At 35.2% G+C, this 26,481-nt stretch overlaps 1 pseudogene; it reads right to left on the bottom strand.

Annotated features, from left to right (window-relative positions):
* Nucleotides 1–19,744: 19,744 nt before the first annotated feature.
* LOC114034243 lies at nt 19,745–20,144 on the bottom strand (annotated as a pseudogene).
* Nucleotides 20,145–26,481: the final 6,337 nt, after the last annotated feature.

Below are 26,481 nucleotides of genomic sequence, written 5' to 3'. Positions count from 1 at the left end.
GAAGAAGAAGAAGAAGAAGAAGAAGAAGAAGAAGAAGAAGAAGAAGAAGAAGAAGAAGGGCTTCCCAGGTGGTTAGAAAGAGGGATGACTAATGGTATAATTTCATGGTATTGTCGTGAAGTCAAAAGAACTTTAAGAAGTCTTTCAGAACATTGGGTGGATTCAATAGTGATTAATTTATAGAAGGACATGGAAAGGAGATACACAGGATGTGCCAATGTTGATGGATTGTAATCTATATCAGTTGAAGAATCCGCCTAGATAACATGGCAGATTCACAGGGGTATCTTATCATATTTTTGTAGATCTTCATTCATTGCTTTCAATTTTCAGTTTGCTGGCATATGATTTTGCATAGCAATTTCTGATGATTCAGACTATTTTTTTCTCTATTCATGGTGAATTCATTTATTCTGTTTTATGTTGCTCATTTGATTTTCCTCCAGCTTTTTCAGTTGTTAGCTAATTGAATTCATTAGTTTTGTTTGTTTTTAACCAGTTCTTATGAGTTCAGAAAAACTTGGGTACACACATATGAATGTATGGAGAGTAAAGTGATCAGAACAAAAATAACAATTTACAAAATGATTATAATAATGTACAGGGGGAAAAAGCTATGAAAGATTTAAGAATTCTGATCAATATAATGAGCAATCATGATGTCAGAAGATGAAGCATGCTTTCTACATTGTTCAAGAGAGAGAGAGAGTAGGAGTGCTGACCAGGGTATACATTTTCATATATGGTAAATGTATTTATTTGTTTGTTTGACTCTTCTTTATTTGTTACAAGAAATAGCTTCTATTTGGAGGGAGGGGTGTTGGGAGGGCTAATGTATATTGATACTGATGAAACAAAAAAGAAAATAAAGGAGAGTGAACAAAAAATTTTTAAAACACACAAAAGAAAACAGAATGAAATTCAGAAGGGGATTCAGACAAGCAGGAGAATCTTGTTGCTATCATGCTGAACTTAATATACTACTAAAAACTGTACCTAATAGAAATTCAGTCTTCCCCTTTGTATATTGACATATTCATGTTTGTTAATGTCATAATAAAAGAAAAAAGTTTTAAGAATAAAATAAAAATGTCTCAGTTTTGTCATTTCACTAGTCTTTTGTTTTTAATTTATCTGTTTCTCTTCTAATTTTCAAGATTGTGTGTGTGTGCTTGCTTTAAGACTGTGTTTACTTATTGTCTAGTTTTTTTAACTTTGTGTTCATTTCCTTATTCTTCTCTTTTTCAATTTTGTTAATATTTTATTTTAGAGATATGTAATTTCTTCTGATGGTCTTCAAATTCATCTTCAAAATTTTGCTATTTGTCTCACTATTATTGTCTTTTACATAGTAAATTAGGTTCTTTGACTCAATCATTATTCACAATAGCATTATTTAGATTATGAGTTTGTATCTTTTGCTTGTGTTCCCTGTATTACATAAATGATTAATGGTATTTTCATTTTGCTATGTGTGTAAAGAAGATGAGGGAGTATAATGGATAGAAAGCCAGCCTTGGAGTCAGTAAGACCAAGCGTTCAAATGCTACCTCTAACATATAACTCTCTGACCATGGACAGTAACTTAAACTCTCAGTGCCCCCAGACAACTCTCAAAGGCTTTAAATAACAGTCAAGTTGCTAATTTGCACTAATAGGAAATGCTATAGCATGCGTTTCCTACATGAATGAAATCATAGACCTGAGCAAAATAAACAAATATTGTCTATAAAAGAATATTTTTAATATTTCTCTTTTTTACATTTATTTGTGATGTCCTTGTACTCTAGAATAATGGTATCAAACTCAAATAGATGGGGCAGCTAGGTGGTGCAGTGGATGGACCACTGGCCCTGCAGTCAGGAGAACCTGAGTTCAAATCTGACCTCAGACCAAACACTTGACACTTACTAGCTGTGTGACCCTAGGCAAGTCACTTAACCCCAATTACCTAAAACAAACAAAAAAAAAAAACTCAAATAGAAATGGAGTTGCTAAACCACATAAAGAATCTCTGCTGCCATGTATTGACTTGGAAAACTACATATTAACATTATCTACATTCTATTGTATTTCAATTTATTTTGTTAAATATTTCCCAATTAGAATTTAATCAGGTACCTGCACATTCAGGAATCTTTCAGTATACCTCAGATCTAGAATATATTTGATTTTTGGTAAATGTACTATGTGTCACTGAAAGACAGCATAACAGCTCTTCATAGACATGGATTCAAGACTCATCTGTGATATATACTGGCTATGGGATGCTGAATAGGTCACTGAACCTCTTGGTGCCCTAGAGCATTATATAAGTTGTAGAACATTATACAGTCAGCATTGCACCACCATGGACAAGTCCATCAACTTCCCAGGCTTAGTTTCATTATCTGTCTAATGGGGATAATTATACCTGTAGTTAGCTATCTCACAGGGTGGCTAATGAGGATCTGATGAGATAATACATAGAAAGAACTTTGTAATCTTAAAACACTACTGACATTTAAATTTGTGGGCCAAATATATCTTTGTTCCAGCTATAAAATTCTGTGATAGTAAGCTCTCAAATCCTTTCTTAATGTTGTCCTTGGTAAAGTATAACCACAACCAAATCACCAGGCAGTTAGATATTCTTAGAATTTTAGATGAGTAGGCACAAAAACTGGCATAAAGGGAAAGTACTTTATCTACAATATAAACTTAATTTCTCAGTACCTCACTTTCTTTGTCTCTAAAATTAAGATAATAATGCTTCCTGCAAGCTGCCATGTACTAGACTATAAAATTAATCTTCCTGAAGTCTAGATTTGACCATGTGACCTTCACTATTCAATAACTCCATTGGCTCCCTACCATTTCAAGGATCAAATAAAATCCCAATTGGAATTCAAAGTCTTTCATAACCTGGACCTCTCCTACCTTTCCAGTATTTATGCGCATTGCTCTCACATTCTCTGCCATTCAGTAATCCTGGCTTCCTTGCTATCCCTTAGACAAGACACTCTGTCACCCACCTCCAGGCATTTTCATTGTCTATCCTCCATGCCTGAAATGTTCTTCCTCACCATTTCCATCTCCTGACCTTATTGATTTCTCTCAAGTCATAGTTAAATATTTCTTTTGATAAGAAGTGCTTCCTGATTCCCCCTTAATGTTAGCTCTTCTTTCTTCTGGTTATTTCTAATTTATCCTGTTTATAATTTATTTATACATAGTTGCTTATATATTGTCTCCTTATTAGTTTCTTGTGAACAAGAAATGTTTTTGCCTTTCTTTGTATACCCAGCACAGTGCCTGAAATGTGGTAGGCACTTATTATCTGACTGCCAACCAAACTGAAGAGGAATAAATTTTTAAAAAAATCTGAAACCATCAGCAAGCATTATTTGTATTGGGGATAAGCTAGAAGCCTTCTCAGGAGGAGCAAGTGTGAAACAAGGATGTCCACTGTCACTAATATTATTCAATATTGTATTGGAAATTCTAGCAATAATAATAAGAGAAGAAAAAAACATAGAAGAACTCAGAATAGGGAATGAGGTAATAAAACTATCTCTTTTTGCTAATAATATGATGATATGCTTAGAAAATCTCAAAGACTCAACTGAAAAGTTAGTTGAAACAATTAATAATTTTAGCAAAGTAAGAGGATATAAAATGAATCTACATGAATTGTCAGCATTCCTATATATCATAAAATACCTTGCAAGAGGAGATGGTAAGAGATACCCCATTTAAAATAACTCTAGACAGTATAAAATATGTGGGATTACTCCTGCCAAAACAAACCCAGGAATTATATAAACAAAATTATATCAAAAACCTTTTTATACAAATAAAATAAGATTGAAATAATTGGAGAAATAGTCATTGTTCATGAATAAGCAGGGCTAATATAACAAAAATGACAATTTTACCTAATCGAATTTATATGTGCAATGCCATCCCAGTTAAATTAGTAAAAAACTTTTACTGAATTAGAAAAAAATAACAAAATTTACTTGGAAGAATAAAAAGTAAAGAATATCAAAGGAACTAATGAAAAAAATGTAAAGGAAGGAGGTTTAGCAATACCAGATCTTAAACTATATTATGAAACAATCATTATCAAAATTATCTGGTGTTGGCTAAGAAATAAAAAGGTAGATCAATGGAACAGAGTAGACATGCAATTTACAGCAGGAAATAAATATAGTAATCCTGTATTTGACAAGTGTAACTACTTAAGATTTTGGGATAAGAATTCATTTTTTGGTAAAAAAAAATGTTGGGAAAACTGGAAAGCAATATGGTAGAAATTGGGTATAGACTAGTATCTTCCACCATTTACCAGGATAAGGTCAAAATGGATACATGTCCCAGATATAAAGAGAGATGTTAAAAGAAAATTGGAAGAACATGGAACATATTGTTTATCAGACTTATGATAAGCAAACAAGTTATGAGTAAGGAAGATATAGAGAGCAGAATGAGGTATAAAATTGGTAATTTTGATAACATTAAATTTAAAATGTTTTGTACAAATAAAACAAATGCAGCCAAGATCAGAAGGAAAATGGAAAATTAGGGAAGAAATGTATAAACAATTTATCAGACAAAGTTGTCATATCTCAAATATATAAAGAATTTTGTAAAATCTGTAAGAATACAAGTCACTCTCCAATTAATAAATGGTCAAAGGTTATGAACAGGCAATTTTCCAATGAAGAACTTAAAAATGTATAATCATATGAAAAAATGTTCTAAATCATTATTGATTAGAGAAATGAAAATTAAAACAACATCAAGATATCATTTTAAGCCTCCCAGATTGGCTAAAACAATTGAAGGGGAAAGCAATGAATGTTGGAGTGGATGTGGAAAAATTGGGACAGTAATTCATTGTTGGTAGAATTGTGAACTGATCCAGCCATTTTGGAGAGCAATCTGGAATTATGCCCAAAGAGTTATTAATGCCTATCCCATTTGACCCAGCAATACCACCACTAAGTCTCTTTCCTAAGATAATTAGAGGAAAAGGAAAAGAACCAATGTGTTCTAAAATATTTATATCAGCTTTCTTTGTAGTGGCAAAGAACTGGAAATTGTAAGGATGCCTGTGAATTAGGGAATGGCTGATCAAGTTGTGGCATATGATTGTGACAGAATATTACTGTGCTATAAGAAATGATAAGTTCAATGATTTTAGAAAAACATGGAAAGATTTGTACAAAATAATGAAAAGCAAAATGAGCAGAACCAAGAGAATGTTGTATATAGCAATAGCAATATTGTTTTAAGAACAACTTTGAGTAAGTCATTTTGATTATTATAAATACCCAAATTAACTGTAAAGGACATATGAAGGAAGAGGCTATCTGCATCCAGAGAAAGAACTGATATATAGAAGTATGTATAGAATGATTTTATATGCATATGCATATTTGTATCTAATGATAGCAATCTGTAGGCTGGGGGTGAGGAGGGAAGAAAAAAAGGAAAAACAAACAAACTTACATGATAACTTTATTATATATTTGAAAGGAATATGAAATTGTATATGATAGGTCTGCAGTTTCATGTGTAATCATCTTTCTTTATTATACTATGTTATGGAAATGCTTGCTTTATTCCATAAATTAAAAACCAAATAAATGAAAATTTAAAAAAAAATTCATAGTCTGGTGGAAAAAGCCTCTGAGCTTAGAACAGAGATCTGGGTTTGAGTCTGGATTTCATCATTTATTAGTGGTCATGTGACTTTGGGGGTAAGTCACATAACTTCTCAGACAGTATTTCTTTATAAATGGAGACAAATGCTTTCATTTTCTCTCACAGTGTGGTTTTGAGAAGAAAGAGACAATGTATGTGGACACATCACATGAATACATGCTATTATAACAAAGTGCTCGGAATTAATCAGGTTACAGGCATTAAAAATCCAGAAGTTTTTTTTTCTAGAATCTGGATTATCTCCTGAAATTGTGCCTAGGCAAATCAATTATTATAATGTAACAAGTTATTCATAAAATTAAATGAGAAGCAATTTCCTGGCCTGTGTCTAACTCTGCCCTTTTCCCACTTCATCTCTATTTTATAACATAGCCCCAAAGGGTGATTTGGTTTTGTTATTTAAAAGTAGAGATATAAATGAGTTTATTCACTCAGTTTTTTTTGAAGGTCGGAGATGGCTACTCAAAGTTAGTTCTTTCTGTTCTTAGTGTTTCTAACCTAACTGATCTTTTTGTTACTCTAAGTTTAAAATTTCTTGAAGGAAAACAATTTTCATAGACTGAAGGGCTTTTCATAACAGGACAAAGCATTGGTAATTGCTTTTTTAAAAATCATTTTAGAATAAAATAGGTAACAAGACTAAATTTTCAAACATGCCATACAACTAAAGTCGTCAATTTCTTACTTGGGTATTTATTATAATTCAAGGTTAACCTGGGCTTTCTTTATTCTAAATTTCCATCCTGATGTCAGCTAGATGACACAGTGGAAAGAGAGCTGAGTCTGACATCAGGAAGACTTGAGTTCCTATCTGGCTTCAGACACTAGCTATGTGACCTTGGGTAAGTCACTTAACCTTTGCCTCTGTTTCCTCAACTGTTAAATAAAGTAAATAGCACCTATCTTTCAGGATTGTTATAAGGATCAAATGAGGTATTGTTTAAAATTATTAAAAGTCCTTATCACAACTCCTGACACATAGTAAGTGCTATCTAAATGTTAGCTATTGTTATTATTATGACTGATGATGGAATCTGCATTTGTAGTTTTCAATTGCTGTGGCATGCAAACAAGTACTAGAAAGACTTCAAGTACAGACCAGTTGATGGCTTATCTCTGTCGTATAATGACTAGACACATCTTGGCCAGGAAGGCTCCTCACATGACAAGTTTTCACCTTCAAATTTTTTGGCCAACCGCACAATCAGGGAATCATGGAATCTCAAACGTGGGAAGGATCTCAGCAACCATTTAGTCTGACTAATTGTAATCAAGGATCTCTTTCACAGCATTCTCAATAAGTAATCATGCAGTCATTGCTTGAATACTTCAAGTGAGGGAAAATCCGCTATCTCCTGAGATTGCCTGTTCCCCTTTTGGACAGTTCTAATTACTACACAATTTTTCTGTGTATCAAAACTAAATAAGTTACACAGCAACTTCTATTCATTGCTCCCAATTCTGCCCTCTGGGGCCAAGCAGAATAAATATACTAAGCCCAAGAGTTGTTGTGAGCTTTGTCAGTGACAAGAGTATCCACACTGATGAAATTGCAGCTATTTTATGTATTAAAATACTTTGGGATGGGAAAGAGGAAGTCCAGGAGAGGAGCATTAGCCATGAACCAAAGGTACCTTACTCTTTTCACTCCCAACTGTCTGCCTTTTGAAAATTTCTTCGTTTAGAATTAGAGCTACAAGGGAATGTGAAAAGTAGGTTAAAGTTATATATATAGTTATATACATGTATATGTATATATGTATATGTATAAAATATATACATACATATACATATGTATATGCACATACATATATACATTATATATATACACATACATGTATTTGTGTGTGTATGGGGATGCAGGCACTATACAGTCAGTATACAACAGAGGTCCTATGGACTCTACAGTATAATATTTTTAAATTAATAAAATAAATACATAGCATTGCAAAGGAAACAAATGATACTGAAGATGCATTTTTTTTCCTACTTTGTTTACCCATTTAGGTTGCCTACTTAAGCTAAAATTTGGATCCTAGGTTAAAAACTCCTCATATTGAATAAAACCAGAATTTAGAACAAATTTATTTCAGACTAGAGCTATAGATACATTCAGATAAACGACTATGAAAAATAACTTCATTCTTCAGAATATAAAAGGTTTATAATGAATATTTTGGAGGTGCTAGCTATTGTTATTATTATGACTAATTATGGAATCTGCATTTGTGGTTTTCAATTGCTGTGGCATACAAACAAGTACTAGAAAACCTTCAAGTACAGACCAGTTGGTGGTTCATCTCTGTCATATAATGACTAGACACATCTTGGTCGTGAAGGCTCCTCACATGACAAGTTTTCACCTTCAATTTTTTTGGCCAACCGCACAATCAGGGAATCATGGAATCTCAGATGTGGGAAGGATCTCAGCTAAAGGAACAATGATATCTATATGAGCAAAAACTATTAACATTGGAGTAAAACATATAGAGAAAATTTAAAGATCATAGGTCTTTCAGAAGGACAAAATGAATTGAAAATACTGAAAGCCATACTATAGGAAATAATTTAACAATTCTACCCAGAATTTCTGAACACTGCAAACAAAGGAAAACTGAATAATATAGGACTATTTTATACCCACTCAAGTGTATTAATTGACTTCACAATGAAACTTGCAAAAAGGTTCTTCATATAGAAATACCATTAGTGCACTACATACAATTACTGATTTGTATACCGTTTGGTTGAAAGGCCTGACAGAAACTGGGCATAGACTAATATTTTATACCATTTACAAAGATGAGGTCAGAATGGATACATAACTTAGATATAAAAGGAGATATCGTGAGGAAATAAGAAGAACGTGGAACGTATTATTTATCAGATTTATGGATAGGTGAACAATTTATAAATAAGCAAGAGAGAGAAAGCATAGGTATAAAGTGGATAATATCAATTACATTAAGTTAAAAGGTTGTGTACAAATAAAACTAATGTAGCCAAGATTAGAAGGAAAGCAGAAAATTGGGGGAAAATTTGTAGACAGTTTATCAAATAAAGGTCTCATATCAAAAATATATAAAGAACTTTGTCAAATCTATAAGAATATGAGTCATTCCCCAACTGATAAATGGTGAAAAGGATATGAACAGGCAGTTTTCTGATGAAGAATCAAAACAATTTATAGTCATACAAAAAATTTTCTAAACCATTATTGAGGAAAGAAACACAAATGAAAACAACCATGAGATATCATTTCAGATTGGCTGAAATTATTGAAGGGTAAAGCAACAAATGTTGGAGAGGACGCAGAAAAATTGGGACACTATTTCATTGTTGGTGGGATTTCGAACTGATCCAACCATTTTGGAGAGGAATCTGGAATTATGCCTAAAGATTTATTAAACTACCTATACCCTTTGTCCCAGCAATACCACTACCAGGAATATTTCCAAAGATGATTAAGGAAAAAAGGAAAAAAAAAACCTATATGTTTTAAAACATTTAGAGCAGCTCTCTTTGTGGTGGCAAACAACTGGAAATTACAGGGTTGCATATCAATTGGGGAATGGCTGAACAAGTTGGGATATATCATTATGAAAGAATACTACTGTGCTATAAGAAATGATAAGCTCTGAGAAAAGTGAGGTGGCACAGTGGATAAAGCATGGGCCCTGGAGTCAAGAGGACCTGAGTTCAAATCTGACCTCACACACATGATATTTACTAACTGTGTGACCCTGGGCAAGTCACTTAAGCCCATTGCCTAGCCAAGAAAAAAAAAAGATAAGCTCAGTGATCTTAGAAAACCACGGAAAGACTTGCATAAAATAATGAAGAGCAAAATGAGCAGAGCCAAGAAAACATTGTACACAGTAACAACAATATTGTTTTAAGAATCACTTTGAGTAAATAAGTTTTTTTGACTATTATAAATACCCAAATTAACTATAAAGGACATATGAAAAAAGATACTATCTGTATCCAGAGAACTGAAAAACAGAAGTATGTATAGAATAATTTTACATATATATACATATATGCATATATATACACACATATATATGTATATATATCCATTTGTGACTAATGGTAGATATCTCTAGAGCAGAGTTGGGGAGGGCAGAAAAAAAGGAGAAAAAAGAAATTAACATGATAATTTTGTTGTGTAATTGAAAGGAATAGCAAGCTGTGCATAGTAGATTTACAATTTCATGTACAGTCATCTTTTTATCGTACTATGCTACAGGAATACTCATTTTATGCCATAAAAATGTATTAATGTAATAAAAAAAAGAAAGCACTGAGTTTCTCCATGGCAGTGTCAAATACACCTTTCGTGTTCCAAGGGCCCACCCAGAAGCCCAAGGAAGTAGCTTTCTATATTGCCTAGAAAAGACTGAGCTGAGACAGATTTAGTAAAGAATGAAAAAAAGTGAAAGTCAAAGTCCTTTATTGAAAAGTATATGTGGGGTCAGAAGTCCTGGGTTTAAATTGTGCCTCTGTGATTCTATAGGTATATGACCGTGGACAAATCAGTTCCTCTCTCTAGGTTTTAGGTTCCTTATCTGGGGATTTATTACCTAGGAAATGAAAAATTAAGCACAGACCATTCCCTAAAGGAAATGAGTCATTCTAAGCAGGTGCTTTTCCAGGATTAGAATGGTTATTCATACTGGTTACAATGGTTAAGAAACAAAATAATATAGAGAAACAGAAAAAAGAAATCAATATTTCATAATCCTACCAGGAGGGGGAAACCAGCAGCCTCGAGGCCACATGTGGCCCTCTAGGTCCTTGGGTGGGGGTTTTTGACTAAGTCCGAGTTTAACAGAACAAATCCTTTCATTAAGGGGATTTGTTCTGTAAGGTTTGTATTCAGTCAAAGGGCTGCACTTGAGGACCTGGAGGGCCACATGTGGCCTCGAGGCTGCAGGTGCTCCACTCCTGCAACTCACAACTACTGAGGCAAGAAAGATTTTTAAGACCACCAAACTGTACAACTATTTTCAAAGGACACTTAAATTGCATGTAAAATAATTATTTTTCCATGTACTTGAAGTCCCCTTGAACAAAAATCATTCCTAAAGCCTTGTCCTTTGACATTTGGCTTCATGAAAATTTGCTTTTCTCTAAGGAGATAGTTGGATGTTAATAGAGTGCCACTGCTAACCGTGAGTCAGTTGTCTCTCCGTGTCTCTCTCTGTTTATATCTCATTCCCTGCATCTCTGTCCATCTCTGTCTGTCTCTCTGTGTCTGTCTGTCTCTTTGTGTCTCTGTCTTTTCTCTCTCTCTTCTTTCTGCCTCTGTCTATCTGTGCCTGTCTATCTGTCTCTTTCTGTCTCTCTCTTTCTCCCATCCTGTCCTGCCTTGACCCAAATCTGGGACCCATTACTCTGTTGTGTGGCATCCAGCCTCTTCTGGTTTTCTTCTGCTTCCTTCTCCTCACTCTCCTCATTACCCTTCTATTTAATAGAAAAAACAAGGTCTCAGCATAAATGGTTGCCGGGCAAAAGTTGAGGAACTCACATGAAGCTCTGACTTTATCTAAAGTAAGAGCATTTTACATCTACTATAGTGAGGAAATGCACAAAATAATAATCTCTTTTTCCCAACAACCTCATCATGTACTTCTCTGGTCTGGCCTGTGATCTGGGATAGCTTATGATGTCTAGGCCTAAAGCAGAAAGGACCAGGCCAGAGCTAAGTCACTCAGGAAACTAACACATCTGTTTGCCTCGTGGTATTAGTCACTCATTTTCTAGGGTAATAAATAATAACACAAATTAAAAGCAATTTCTTCATCAGCTAAGCATTGTGAAAAAAGGCCTCTGATTGACTTATAAGAGGTTTTTTTTTTTTTGGAACAATCTACAATTTAATTAATTGTGTGACTTGGGACTCAGCCAAATAAATGATTTGTTATAAATACAAATCACACTCTGTAAACACAGGGGTTTGACCAGTGTTGACTTCCTGGATGTTCAGCTCTGAACTTTACCAGGCCAGAGACACTATAGGGACAGGATATGAATTTGACATTAGAGTTGCTGTCAAAGGTTTGAATGTGACTTGAATGTTTATAAGCCCAGCCGCCCTGCTGTAATCTTACAGCAGACTTGACAATTTCTAATGCAATTTTCCCATCCGACCACTAATCAGCCCTTTAGCTTGTCTCCTCTCCAGCCTTATCTACCAATTATATCATTATCACACAAGCACTGAGTCATAGCCCACTCATTCAACAGTTTAACAAATGCTTTGAGGAATTAAAAAGAAGGAGCCTAAAAAATGGAAAAATAAGACCTAAGATTCTAGACCATTTCTAGCTTTGCAGAGAATTGGATTTGAAATGAGAGGACCTAGGTTCTAACTCAAGTTCTACTGCTTAAGTTATTTTTAGGTAAGTTGCTTCTCTCTTCATTTGAGTCTCCCCATCTGTTAAACTAGGAGGTTAGATTTCACTAGCTCTCTAAGGTCGCCTCCAATTCAAATCCTATGATCCAATGAAATTGTCAAATATAATTTTGCGACATACAGGAAGTTTTGCCATCTCATATCCTGAGCTCATACTCTCCTCACACCAGTGTCAGAAGGATGATTCCATGGACAGCCTGAAGGAAATAAAAAATCTAATCAATAAACATTTATTAAAGAGCTACCATTTAAACACAATGTTAAATGATAGGAGCACAAGCATGAAAATTATGCCATCCCAGTGAAACTGATACTTCTCTATGACTAGGAGGAATGCATACTGAGGATGAAGTTTTGTTGGCCTCAAAGAAAATTCCTTAGCTTGTCATAATCCACATAATGCCTTCCCCTCATCTTAGAGAAAATACATCTCACAGATCCTGAGAAGTGAGGAAGGGGGATTACAGAGTGCCACTGCTAACCATGAGTCTGTCTGTCTCTCCGCATTCCTCTCTGTTTATATCTCATTCTCTGCATCTCTGTCCATCTCTGTCTGTCTCTCTGTGTCTGTCTGTGTCTGTCTCTTTGTGTCTCTGTCTTTTCTCTCTCTTCTTTCTGTCTCTGTCTATCTGTGCCTGTCTATCTGTCTCTTTCTGTTCCTCCGTGGCAATCTTTGACATTCAATTCAGGAAGTTGAGGAAGCAAGGTGAGAATGACTGGAAGAAGACAGTTAACATGAAAGAACTGATAGTAGACACCTCTCTGCTTTAACACTATCTTGTGACCCTGAAAAAGTTGTAAAAGTCTCTCAGTCTCAGTTTCCTCATCTGCAAAACAAGGAGGTTGAAGTATCACAGCGTCATGGAATTTGAGAATCGGAAGGGACCTCAGCAGTCATCTGGTCTAATCTGTGCATGAAAGAAGTTTCCGCTAGAATATACCCAAGACCTGTGCTGTGCAAGTGATCATGTAGCCTCTGCTTAAAGATTTCCAAGGAGAGCAATCAGCTACTTCTCTCAAACGCTCTTATCGTTAAGATTTTTTCCCTAACATCTAGCCAAAAGGAGCCTCTTTGAAACTTCCACCTAGTAGTGCTGGTGCTACTTGCCGGGGCCAAACAGAACGTGTCTAAACTGTCCTCTGACATGAAAACACTTCATATATTCGAAAAGAGAAATCATTCCCCACTCCCTCCTACTGGAATGGATGATGCATAAGAAAGCATTTATTAAGCATTTACTGTGTTCCAAGCACTGTGCTAGGCACTGAGGATACAAACACAAAATCCTTGCTCTTGAGGAGCTCATGTTCTAATAGGGAAAGATGACACATGTGGAAGAATTCAGCTGTAGAGCTGATAGAAAGGCCTACATTCCTAGGGGTACTGCAGCAAGGTGGATGGCAAGGTCCAAGAGTCCTAAAGATGCATTAGGAAGTCTGCCCTAAAGGGCAGGAGTTTTGGAGGAGTGCACCGTTAAAAAGGAGGGAATGGATCCAGGGGCATCCTGGTAAATATTTAACAAATGTCTTTCCAGAGGATATACTTTTAAGTTAAATTTGCAATATTAACATTTATTAAGTCAACAAATCAATAAAACAATAAATTCATGATTCATAGCTTAATTGCTCACACTGAAAATTTGATAACTGACTCTGGAGAACCTGTTTGAGCTGGCTCTAGCATACCCCTAAGTACCGTAGCAGAATTGGGATTCAGGGTTCCCTCCAGCACAGGTGAAAATAAGGGAAGGAAAGATGTAAAGCAAGGAAGGAAAAATAGAGCTAGTTAAGAAGGTTGGGATGGGCTCTGAGGTGAGAAAACCCTCTCAGAATCCTCATGGGGCCTGAGGCAAAGGGCAGGGGGCAGGGTGGACCTCCTGAGCACCACTCCTGGCTAGAGCCCTCCAGAAAGTACTAATAAACTTCTCTTCTCCAGACTAAACATCCCTGGTTCATTCAAGGTTTCCTCATACGACATGGACTTGCCATCCTGAATGTACACTGCTTTGTGTTATCCAGTTTGTCAATGGCCTTCATAAGCTGTGGAGTTCACAGGTGAAAACGAAAACAATACTTCAGATGAGTTTTGAAGAAGGCAAAACAATGAGACATTGTCACTTCTGTATTCCTAGAAGCTATGCCTCTCCAAATGCATTACAAGTTCTTATTAGCTTTTTTGGCAGTCATATCATGTGACTTGCAATCCACCAAAACCCTTAAATCTTTATCAGAGAAGCTGTGGTCTGAATAGTTGATTTATAAGATCCTTTCCAGTAAGAAAATTCTGTGATTGGACTCTGAAATTTAGAGCCAGGACTGTGGAGTTGAATTTTTGATTTTTAAAAAAATTCTATTTTCCATAATCTGATTTCCTTCAGACTCCAGCAACCAAGCAGACAATATCACATGGAATCTAAGTAGTGTTTCTGATGACATGATAATATGCCAGAAGGCAATCTGTTTGAGACAGAGCAATCCACATCTATGTACTCAACACACATAAGTGAGAAAAAGATATAGAGACAGAGACTGATAACTATCTAAATAACACAACTATTCATTTAAAAAACTGTCAACAAATAAATGGAAAACATTTATTAAGCGTATACTATGTACAAAGTACTGTACTAAGTGTTAGAGATACAAATAGAAAAGCAAAACAGTCTCTTTTGTTAAGAAACTAATATTCTAATGGGGGAAACAACAAATAAAAAGAGGTTTTAGCTATAAGTCAAATGAAAGGTCCTGTGTATGTTAGAAAGCAAGAACAAAGCAAATGGTAATTCATCTTATTTAATGTCATTTACTTTATCAGTAAAAATGTTTATTTTTACCTGATTGTCAAAATTGCATCATTTCTGATGCCGAAACATCTTACGGTGCCAAGGACTTCAGAAGCAAGAATTTTCTTTTTCAGGTCTTCAATAGTTCGTATGTAGTTGTAGGCTGAGGAGTTTCTGCAGAAAATTTCCCCAAGGGTTGCGTCTCTTGATGATGACTGCAGGGACTGTTCTAATTGCAGGAAAGTGATAACAGGAAATATTTCTACTCCTAGGGATCTTAGGCTATGAGGCAGTCAGTCGATAGTTGAGGTTGGTGATTATAAGGAAGATGGGCATCTTCTCTACAGCGAATTCCTCCCCTCCATTTGTGACACTGGGGCTTAGATTGGAAGAAGCCAGTGCCAGTAGCTGAAGAGGGCCGCTAATTTTCCCAAGGTTCTTGGACTCAGAATATTACACTATCTGTATTAGGGTTTGAGGGAAGATGGTGGCCACATAATGACAGTGGTTGATTTGCTTGGAACATGCCAAGCATCCCATCCTCGCTTTCCTTACCCTTAATATAAAAAGAAGCTTTGTAAAGTATTGAAAGAATGCCAAACAATTCATGCACATAAAAGTTCACCAAAAATCATCCATGTTGTAAACCAGCAACCTGAACCATCAGAAATACCCCAAATCCAATAGGAGATTTTTAATTTTTTTACTTGGCTCTCTAAGATAACTATAAATGAAATGTTCTTTTAATTTTCCTGGATGAATCAAAGGGCAAAGTTTTCACAATGGAAGAGCTAGAAGTATAGCCTAGGATTCTTACCTACTGTCCCCCAGTTAAGAACATTAACTTAGATCTTGCCTTCTGTGTGACATTGAATATGAATTCACTATTGATTGGAGTTCAGCTTTAGATATATGCTATTCCTATTTTAAAAGCATAGTATCTGTGGACATCTGGTTATCTTTTTTATAAGTTGCCTTTGATATCTTTTCCTTTATCTTCAGTACAAAATAAATATAATGGCCATCCTAAATCCTTTATTATTGAGTTCCATGTGTACATAATCCTACAAACCTATACACTGTGTGTGCATAGGGGGTGGTAGAAGCACAGTGGAAGCAAAAATACTAAACACCATGTCTCCATCTTCATGGACTGTAATTGGGACAAGTCACATATGTGAAGAATTAACATTATATGACATGTTAAATAACATGACATTAAATGTCAATAAAATACATCTGAGGGAATTAGGAAGAGATGAGGTCAATGTGGGCTCTTAGAATGGTTGAGAAATATATCATTATTCCAGGAGATATTGAAGGATAGATAAAATTTGGACAAGAGGACATTTCAATGACAAGTCTATAGCATGAACAAAGGCTGGAATGTTCAGGATACATTTACATTGTGTGAATCAGGAAATGACAAGAAATAAGGCTGGAAAAGGGCTAAGGCCAACTTGAAGGGGTTTTTTACTTGTAGGCTGAGGAAATTGGATTTTATTTTGTAGGCACTGCAGAGCACTTTTTGAGAAAAGAATATTATGAATACACTGTTTTAGAAAACAATCTAGCAGCAATACAACAGACTGTAATTGATGGAGAGGTACTAGAGACAAAGAAACCAGTAGGAGTCTCTTTGTAGTAAGTTAGGTATGTTGCTAGGCATCAAAACACTAGCATGGCATCAGTGGGAAGGTCAAGTAAGGTATGCTTGTGAGAGATTTCACAGGAAGAAATTCCATCAAGTATTAAGAGAAATGGGAGTTTGAAAGAAAGGGAAGAATAAAAAATAAACCTCAGTCCTCCAGTCTTTGTAAAAGTAGAATGGAGGTTACCATTTACAACAATGGGAAAACTGAAGAAAGGAAATTGTTGATAAAGATGAGAAGTTTGGTTTCTTCTAACCAGCAGAGACTTTCAAAAGGTAACTGACTACCTTTGTAAAATGTACCAGTTACGACAAGTCAGCCTCCTTGATTTTCATGACAGAGATGGTGACCAGATTTCCAAATCAAGGAAAAATGACTCGATCAGTTAAAATATGTCTGTTTTTTTCCTGTACTTGTCTTTCTTTCATCTTAATTTACCCACGAGCTGAATGAATACATGCACACAGCATTGACTCTCTGACTTTACAGAGAATTCTTTTTTTAAATTTCTGTCGCATTTCCCATTATTTTTTCCCTTGATCATTGCCATATTGGGCGAAACCTTGACTACAAAACATTTTTGAAAATGATGAATCTCATTTGCCGACAACATTACCCATTATTATTGCAGCCTGATGAATGTACTCAGAGAATAATGGGGCTTAGGGCTTTGTTGATGTTTTTAATACTACTGAGCCTTAATTATTTTCAGAATTTGACATTAAGTTATCTCGAATTTATATGTGCGTGTGTGTGTGTGTGAGTGTGTGTGTGTGTGTGTGTGTGTGTGTGTGTGTGTGTGTGTGACCTTAGATAAGTCCCACCTCTCTGGAACACAGTTTGTTTATTTGTAAATGGTAGGAGTTGAGCTAGATGATCCTTAATGTCCCTTCCATCTTTAAGTCCTATGAACTATTATCTAGATACTGAAGCCTAGTAGAATATTTCTCTCAAACTTTGCTTATGTACTCAACTTTGGTTCCAATTTTACCAGGCTATCTTTGGGGGTAATTTAATACTTAAAAAAATACAGGAAAGTGAAGGAGAGCATCAACCTTCAAACAAATAGTTATAAACTTCCAATTAGCTAAACTAATGAAACAAATGTTCATATTAGAAATGTGGGAAAATTCATGCAGTAAATGTCAAATCTATTTTTAAATATCTCCAAATAAAGAAAATATGGCAAAAAAATGTTGAAAACATTTTAAAACAATTAAGGGAAAAAATTAACTTCCTCCAAAACTAAACTCATTCCAAATTAAGGACAGCCTTTATGGTACAACCCAAGACCCTGAAAGTAACTAGCTGGTCTTATTTGTAACAAATATTAAATCTATTATATTATCTTATTTATGTAAATATAGTATATAAAATATACTATGTCAGATTTTTCTTTACAATCTGTGAATTATACTATATAGTAACGAACTATGATGGTGATGGAATAGTAAAAACAGTTCCCTCCCTAATGATGCTCCATCTTAAAGAAAATGTTAAAAAGCATATGCTTACTGCTTAATAATAAACACATATATTTTTCTGCCTTCATATATGTATATATGCATAACATTATCATATATACATATGCATCTTTACACATGTGTATATTTATGTATGTAAATTTATACATATATGAGTTTTTTTATAAATATACTGTGGAACCTCACTTGAGGTCATGGTGTGGCATATCTGGGTGTGCTGTGTTGAACACACTGGTAGTCGTAGAGTGCCCTGTGTAGTAGTTTGTTCTTAGATCTAGAAATTTTGAAAGTTTCATCCTCATCAAAGTGAATGTATTTTTTCCTTCTGTCTCAAGGAATCATCTGGTGTTCTAGTTTTTTTATATAAACTTAATTGAACCCTGGTTAGTCATGATTAATCATGGTCATAGCTATGACTTTTTAAATAGGAGAGAAGAATTAGGACCTTTATTAAGTAACTTACTTCTTATATCAAGGGGTTATGCCTAGCAGGGGTGAGGAACCTGTGGCCTCAGACCACATGTGGCATTTTAAGTTCTTGGGTGTGGCCTTTTGACTGAATCCAAGTTTTATAGAACAAATCCTTTTATTACGGGGGTTTATTCTATGAAGTTTAGATTCAGTCAAAGGGCCACACTTGAGGACCTAGAAGGTCACATGTAGCCTCGAAGCCACAGGTTCCCCACCCTCGTGGTTTTTTCTCTGTGAATGCTCTCACTACTAAAGAAGATATTCATTGATTTTTTAAAGGTATTGATCTTTTTAATATTATTTCAAAACTTATTTTACCATCACCCATTGATAGCAATTATACATGAAAAGTCATGAAAAATTATTTCCCTATTTGCCATGTTGCAAAAAAGCAGGAAAAATAAAGTTAAATAATATGCTTCAATGTACACTCAGATTTTATCAGATCTCTCCCTCCCTCCCTCCCTCTCTCTCTTTCTCTCTCTCTCTCTCTCTCTCTCTCTCTCTCTCTCTGGAAGTGGACAACATTTTTCATCACAGGACCTTTGAAATTGTCTTGGATAGTTGTCTTGAATAGAGTAGTTATGTCTTTCATAATTGCTCACCATTACAATATTGCTATTACTATGTACAAAGTGCTCTTGGTTCTGCTCACTTAACTTTGCATCAGTTGCAATGTTTCCCCAGGTTTTTTCTTTTTTAACCCATTCTCCTCATTATGGAGCACAAAAGTTTTATATCACAATCACATACCACAACTTGTTGAGCCATTCCCCAATTAATGGGGGACACCTCGAGGGTGTGCAGAGCCTTCCCTCAGACAAATTTCCAATTCTTTGCCACCACAAAAAGAGTTGCTATAAATAATTTTGTACATATAGAAATGCTTCCCTTATCTTTGATCACTTTGTGACACAGACCTAGAAGTGGCATTGCTGGGTCAAAGGGTATGCCAAGCTTTATACCCTTTGGGCCTAGTTCCAAACTGTTTTCCAGAATAGCTTGACCAACTTCCTCTCCCTCTCCCTCTACTCCAACAGAGGATCAGTGTCCCTATTTTTTCCACATCTCCAGAATTCATAAATTCCCTTTTCTATAATATTAGCCAAATTGATAGGTGTGAAGTACCTCAGAATTATTTTGATTTGCATTTCTCTAATTATGACTAATTTTTAAGAGTCATAGTGGCTTTATTGGGGACAGACAGAAAGTACCAGGGGATTAGGAGTTGGCATTGGGGCACTCCTTCTTGCCAAAGGTGGGCACTACGCTGACAAAGCATCACTTGTATTGCATTCTCTTCTTAGCACACCCAATCTTCTTCTTCTTCATCTCCTGCCTGGCCACCTTAGGTGTCTGACCCCTCACTTTTCCACCTCGGGCCAAAGAGCCATGGACTTTACCTCCTAGCATTTGAGCAGCCATTTCCAGAGTGGACAGAGGCTCCACCCCGCACTGCCCCAAGATGGCTTCATCCTCTTAGAGCCACCTAGAAACAGGACCTGGTCCTTGGGGAAAGGAGGCCCTCCAGGGATGCTACGTGGGCCTTGATCTGGGCAACGGCCTCCTGCCTGGTCACGTCGAGGGTGTGCAGAGCCTTCGCACAGACAAACAGCTGCATAGTGGCAACTCAGCCATGCTAGTCCTGCTTCTGTCACAGCAAAGATGGAAACTAGAAAGCTATAGAGCATTTTTTGATGTGACTATTGATAGCTTTGATTTCTTTTTCTAAAAACTACTTGTTCATATCACTTGACACATCACTTCAGGAATGGCCCTTAATTTTATAAATTTGGTTCAGCTCCCTGTATTTTTAGAATGTAAAAATTTTCTCCGTTTCCTGATTTCATTCTAATTTTGGCTACAATGGTTTGTTTGTACAAAACCACTTTTTTTAATTTGATGTAATCAAAATTATTCATTTCTACTTTTTGGGATCATCTTTGACTTTTTTTGGTTATAAACTATTCCCTTATCCATATATCTGACAAGTACAGTTTTCCATTATCCTCCAATTTACTTATTTATCACCCTTTTTATGTTTGAATCATGTATCCATTTTGATATTTTTTGGTATATGGTGTGAGATGTTGGTCTATGCCTTTATTCTGTCAAAGTGCTTTCCAGTTTTTCTGAACAATTTTTGTTAAAATGGTGAGTTCTTGACTCCAAAGCTTGGATATTTAGAGTTATCAAACACTACTAGTATTTATTGTGTGCCTAACCTATTCCATTGATCAACCACTCCATTTCTTAACCACTATCAAACTTTTTTGTTGATTGCCACTTTATAAAATAGTTTGAAATCTGATATTATTAGACTTTCTTCCTTCACATTTTTTCCATTGATTCCTTTGAAATTCTTGATCTTTTGTTCTTCCAGATGAATTTTGTTATTATTTTTCTAATCTTATAAAATAATTATTTAGTAGTTTCAATTGGTTTGGCACTAAATAAGTAAACTAATTTTGGTAGAATTGTCATTTTTGTTATATTGGCTCATTCTACCCATGAGCAATTAGTATTTCTCCAGTTGTTTGGATCTTTCATAGTTGTGTGAAAAGTGTTTTGTAATTGTGTTCATATAGTCCCTGAATTTGCCTTAGTGGGTAGAATTTCAAGTATTGTATATTATCTGCCGTTATTTTAAATGAATTTCTCTATCTCACTCTGCTGAGTTTTATTGATAGTATATAAAAATGCTGATGATTCATGCACATTTATTTTATATCCTGAAAGTGTGTTAAAGGTGTCATTTCAACCAGTTTTTCAGTTGATTCTCTAGGGTTCTCTCTCTCTCTCTCTCCATATATATATATGTATATTTTAAATCCCTAAAGAATGATAGCTTTATTTCTTCATTGCTTATTTTTATGCCTTCAATTTCTTTTCCTTGACTTAGTATCAAAGCTAGCATTTCTAGTACAATATTGAATAATAATGGTAGTGTTAGATATCCTTGTTTCACTCCTGATTTTATTGGGAAAACTTTGAGTTTTTTGCTATTATACATAATAATTGCTTATGGTTTTAGATAGATAGTACTGATAATTTTAAGAAAGTTTCTAATTATTCCAATGCTTCTTAATATTTTTATAGCAATAAGTTGTATTTTCACAAAAGCTTTTTCTGTACTTATTGAGATAATCAAATGTTTTTTGTTGTTTCTGTTATTGATATGGTCAATTTTGCTTATAGTTTTCCTAACATTGAACCAGGCCTGCATTTCTGGTATAAATCTCAACTGGTCATAGTGAATGATCATTTTGATACAGTGCTGTAATTTCCTTGCTAGTATTTTACTTAATTTTTTTCTTCTATGTTCATTAAGAAAATTAGCCTATAGTTTTCTTTCTCCATCTTTACTCTCCCTGGTTCAGGTATAAAAACCATATTTATGACATAAAAGATATTTAATAGGATTCCTTCTTTACCTATTTTTCAAATGGCTTAGATAGTATTAGCATTAATTGTTCATTAAATGTTTGGCAGAATTTACTTGTGAAACCATTTGGTCTTTACAGAATTCATCCATAAATCCATTTTTGGCTTATTAAATTCCTTTTTCTAAGATGGGATTATTTTTGTATTCTATTTCCTCTTATGTTAATCTGGATAATTTATATATTTTTATTTTAAATATTTATTAATTTATTTATTTTTCACTTTCAACATTCACTTCCACAAGATTTTGAGTTCCAAATTTTTTCCACATCTCACCCCTCCCTCCACTTAAAGATGGTGTACATTCTGAATATCTCTTCCCCAATCTGCCCTCCTTTCTATCATCGTTCCTTCTCTTATCCCCTTCCGCTTCTATTTTCCTGTAGGGCAGGATAGATTTCTATACCCCATTGTTTGTATGTCTTATTTCCCACTTGCATGTGAAAACAATTTTTAACATTTGTTTTTAAAATTTTGGGTTCCAATTTTCTCCCTTCCTCCTTCCCCATCCACCCTCGTTCAGAAGACAAGCAATTCAATACAGGTTATACATGTGTAGTCATGCAAAACATTTCCATAGTAGTCATGTTGTGAAAAACTAACTATATTTCCCTTCATCCTATCCCACCCTTACTCCGCATTTATTCTATTCTCTCTTTTAACCTTGTCCCTACTCAGAAGTGTTTACTTCTAATTACCTCCTCCCCCAATCTGCCCTCCCTTCTATTATCCCCGCCTGCTGTCTTATCCTCTTGCCCCCTTTCTTGTAGGATAAGATAGATTTCCATACCCAATTGAGTGTGAATGTTATTCCTTCCTTAAGCCAAATCCAATGAGAATAAGATTCACTCATTCCCTCTCACCTTTCCCCACTTCCCCTCCACTGTAAAAGCCTTTTCTTATCTGTTTTATGTGAGATAATTTGCCTCATTCTACCTCTCTCTTTCTCCTTCTCCCAGTATGATCATTTCTCATCCCTTAGTTTTATTCTCCAGATATCACCCATTCATCTTCAGCTCACCCTGTGCCCTCTCTCAATCAATTTTTCTATACATATAATTTTTTCCCTCCAACTACCCTAATACTGACAAGGTCTCATGAGTTACAAATATCTTTCCGTGTAGGAATGTAAACAGTTCAATTTTAATAAGTCCCTTATAATTTCTCTTTTCTGCTTACCTCTTCATGCTTCTCTTGAGTCTTGTTTTTGAAAGTCAAATTTTCTATTCAGCTCTGGTCTTTTCATCAAGAATGCTCAGAAGTCCCCTATTTCACTGAATTTCCATTTTTTTTCTCCTGAAGAATTATACTCACTTTTGCTGGGTAGGTGATTCTTGGATGTAATCCTATCTCCTTTGACCTCCAGAATATCATATTCTAAGCCCTGTGGTCCCTTAATGTAGAAGCTGCTAAATCTTATGTTTTCCTGATTGTGTTTCCACAATATTTGAATTGTTTCTTTCTGGCTGCTTGCAATATTTTCTTTTGACCTGGGAACTCTGGGATTTGGCTATAATATTCCTAAGAGTTTTCCTTTGGGGATCTCTTTCAGGAGATGATCAGTGGATTCTTTCCATTTCTATTTTACCCTCTGGTTTGAGAATATCAGTGCAGTTTTCCTTGATAATTTCTTGAAAGATGATGTCTAGGCTCTTTTTTTGATCATGGCTTTCAGAGAGTCCAGTAATTTTTAAATGATCTCTCCTGGATCTGTTTTCCAGGTCAGTTGTTTTTCCAATGAGATATTTCACATTGTTTTCTATTTTTTCATCCTTTTGGATTTGTTTTACAGTGTCTTGATTTCTCATAAAGTCACTAGCTACCATTTGCTCCCTTCTAAATTTTAAGGAAGTATTTTCTTCAGTGAGCTTTTGGACTTCCTTTTCCATTTGGCTAATTCTGCTTCTGAAGGCATTCTTCTCCTTATTGGCTTTTTGGCCCTCTTTTGCCAATTGGGTTAGGCTATTTTTTAAGGTGTTATTTTCTTCAGAATTTTTTTGGGTCTCCTTTAGCAAGCTGTTGACTTGTTTTTCATGATTTTCTTGCATCACTCTCATTTCTCTTCCAAGTTTTTCCTCTACTTCTCTTACTTGCTTCTCAAAATCCTTTTTGAGCTCTTTCATGGCCTGTGAATGATTCATATTTTTCTTGGGGCTTTGGATATAGGAGCTTTGACTTTGTTGTTTCTTCTGGTTATATGTTTTGATCTTCTTTGTCACAAAAGAACCATTCTATGGTCTGACTTTTTTTGCGCAGTTTGCTTATGTTCCCAGTCAATCACTTGAGTTTTAAACTCTTTGTTATGGTAAGGGTCTGCTTCCAGGGTGGAGAATGTACTGTCCCAAGCTTTGGGAGTTTTGTGTAGCTATTTTCAGAGATACTTTTGGGGACCTGTAAATGTTCAGTTCTTCCAATGTGGTACAGTCAAGGGCGAGGTGTTTACTCCTTTCCTGGACTGTGTTCTGGTATATGAGTGACCACAAGCACTCTTTTCTGTCTTGGAGAGGAGGATTCCCTCTCCAACGCCACTACAAGCTCCACCATGCCAGTGCTCCTCCTTGCCCTAGGACCACCATCCAGAACTGCAACCCAGATCCAAGCATGGGCAAACCAAGAGAATCCTGCCTCAGAACCAGCAAAGAGATCCCTGCAATCCCCTTTGATCAGCTACTCAATTCCCACTCCCTCTATGGGCCTAGTGTTCTAGAAGCAGCCATTGCCCAGGGGCTGCACCAGTGCTGGGGCCTGACCAAGTCCCTCTCTCAGAGTGGTCAGACACCTTTCTTACTGACCTTCTAAGTTGTCTTTGGTGTTTCTGGGTTGAGAAGTCTGGAAACTGCCACAGCTCTCCACGATTTGGTCCCCTGAAGCCTGCTCCAGGTTTGCTGAGGCCTGGTCTTTGCCTGTTTGCCCATGCTGAACTGCACTCCTCTCCTATCCCAGTGCAACAGACTTTTCCAATCAATCATCCAGGTTGTCTTGGGCTGGGAATTTGTTTCACTCTGTCTTTTTGTGGGTTCTGCTGTTCTAGAATTTGTTTAGAGATGTTTTTACAGGTATTTGGAGGGGTTTGGGGGAGAGTTCAAGCAAGTCACTGCTTTTACTCTGCCATCGTGGCTCTGCCCCTCAATAATTTACATTTTTGTAAGTATTTATCCACTTCACTTAGATCGTCAGTTTTACTTGCATATAATTGGGCAAAATAACTCCTAATAATTGTTTTAATTTATTTTCATTGATGGCACAGTTACCCTTTTCATTTTTGATACTGTGAGTTTGGTTTTCTTCTTACTTTTTTTTAGTTAAATTAGACATTGGTTTATATATTTTGTTGTTGTTTGTTTTACAAAACCAGCTCCTAGATTGATTTATTAATTCACTTTTTTCTTTTTACTTTCAGTTGTATTAATCATTTAGTTTTCAGGATTTCCATTGTTGTTGTTTAATTAGGGATTTTTAATTTGTTAATTTTTAGAGGTTTTTTTAGTTGTATGTCCAATTCATTTGTCTGCTTTTTCTCTATATTTAGAGATACAAATTTTTCCCAAGTATTACTTTGGCTACATCCCACAGATTTTGGAATGTTGTCTTATTATTGGCATTCTTTTTAATAAAATTATTGATGTTTCTATGATTTATTCTTTGACCCACTTATTCTTTAATATTCGGTTATTTAGTTTCAAATTATTTTTATCTGTGCTTCCATAGCCCTTTATTCAATGTAATTTTATTGCATTATGGTCTGAAGGGGTGCTTTTGATGTTTTTGCTTTTTTACATTTGGCTATGTTATTTTTATGCCCTAATACATAGTCAGTTTTTCTGAAGATATTATATACACTGAGAAAAAGATGTACTCCCTTCTATTTCCATTCAATTTTCCCAGAGGTTTGCCATATCTCACTTTTGTAAAATTTTATGACAGATTTATCCAGCTCCAAGAGAGGAAAGTTGAAGTTCCTCACTAGTATAGTTTTACTGTCTATTTCTTCCTGTAACTCATTTATTTTTTTTCTTTAAGAAATTGGATGCTATGCCATTTGATGTATACTGTATATGCTTAATATTGATATTACTTCATTGTTTATGGTACCTTTTAGCATGATATAACTTCCTTGGTTATCTCTTTTAATTTGTTCTGTTTTTGTTTTTCCTTTGTCTAAGATCATAATTGCTAACACTGTCTTTTTTGTTTTTGCTTTAACTGAGGCATAATATATTCTGTTCCAGCCCATTATTTTAACTCTGTGTGTAACTGTCTGTTTCAAGTGTGTTTCTTGTAAATTAATATATTGTTGTATTCTAGTTTCTAATCCATTTTGCTATCCACTTCCATTTTACAGGTGAATTCAGCCCATTCACATTCATAGCTATGATGATTAATTGTACATTTCCTCTGCTTATCCTTCTTTCCCTCTTTTTACCCTTTCCTTCCTCAAAAGTCTATTTTGCTTCTGACCACTGCCCCTGTTAATCTGCCTTCTCTTTTATAACCCTTTTTTATCTTATCCTTTT

This window comes from Vombatus ursinus, unplaced genomic scaffold (genome assembly GCF_900497805.2).
Source record: "Vombatus ursinus unplaced genomic scaffold, bare-nosed wombat genome assembly UNPS02008685.1, whole genome shotgun sequence".
NCBI classification, from domain to species: Eukaryota; Metazoa; Chordata; class Mammalia; order Diprotodontia; family Vombatidae; genus Vombatus; species Vombatus ursinus.
This window is presented reverse-complemented; position numbering and strand designations above follow the sequence as displayed.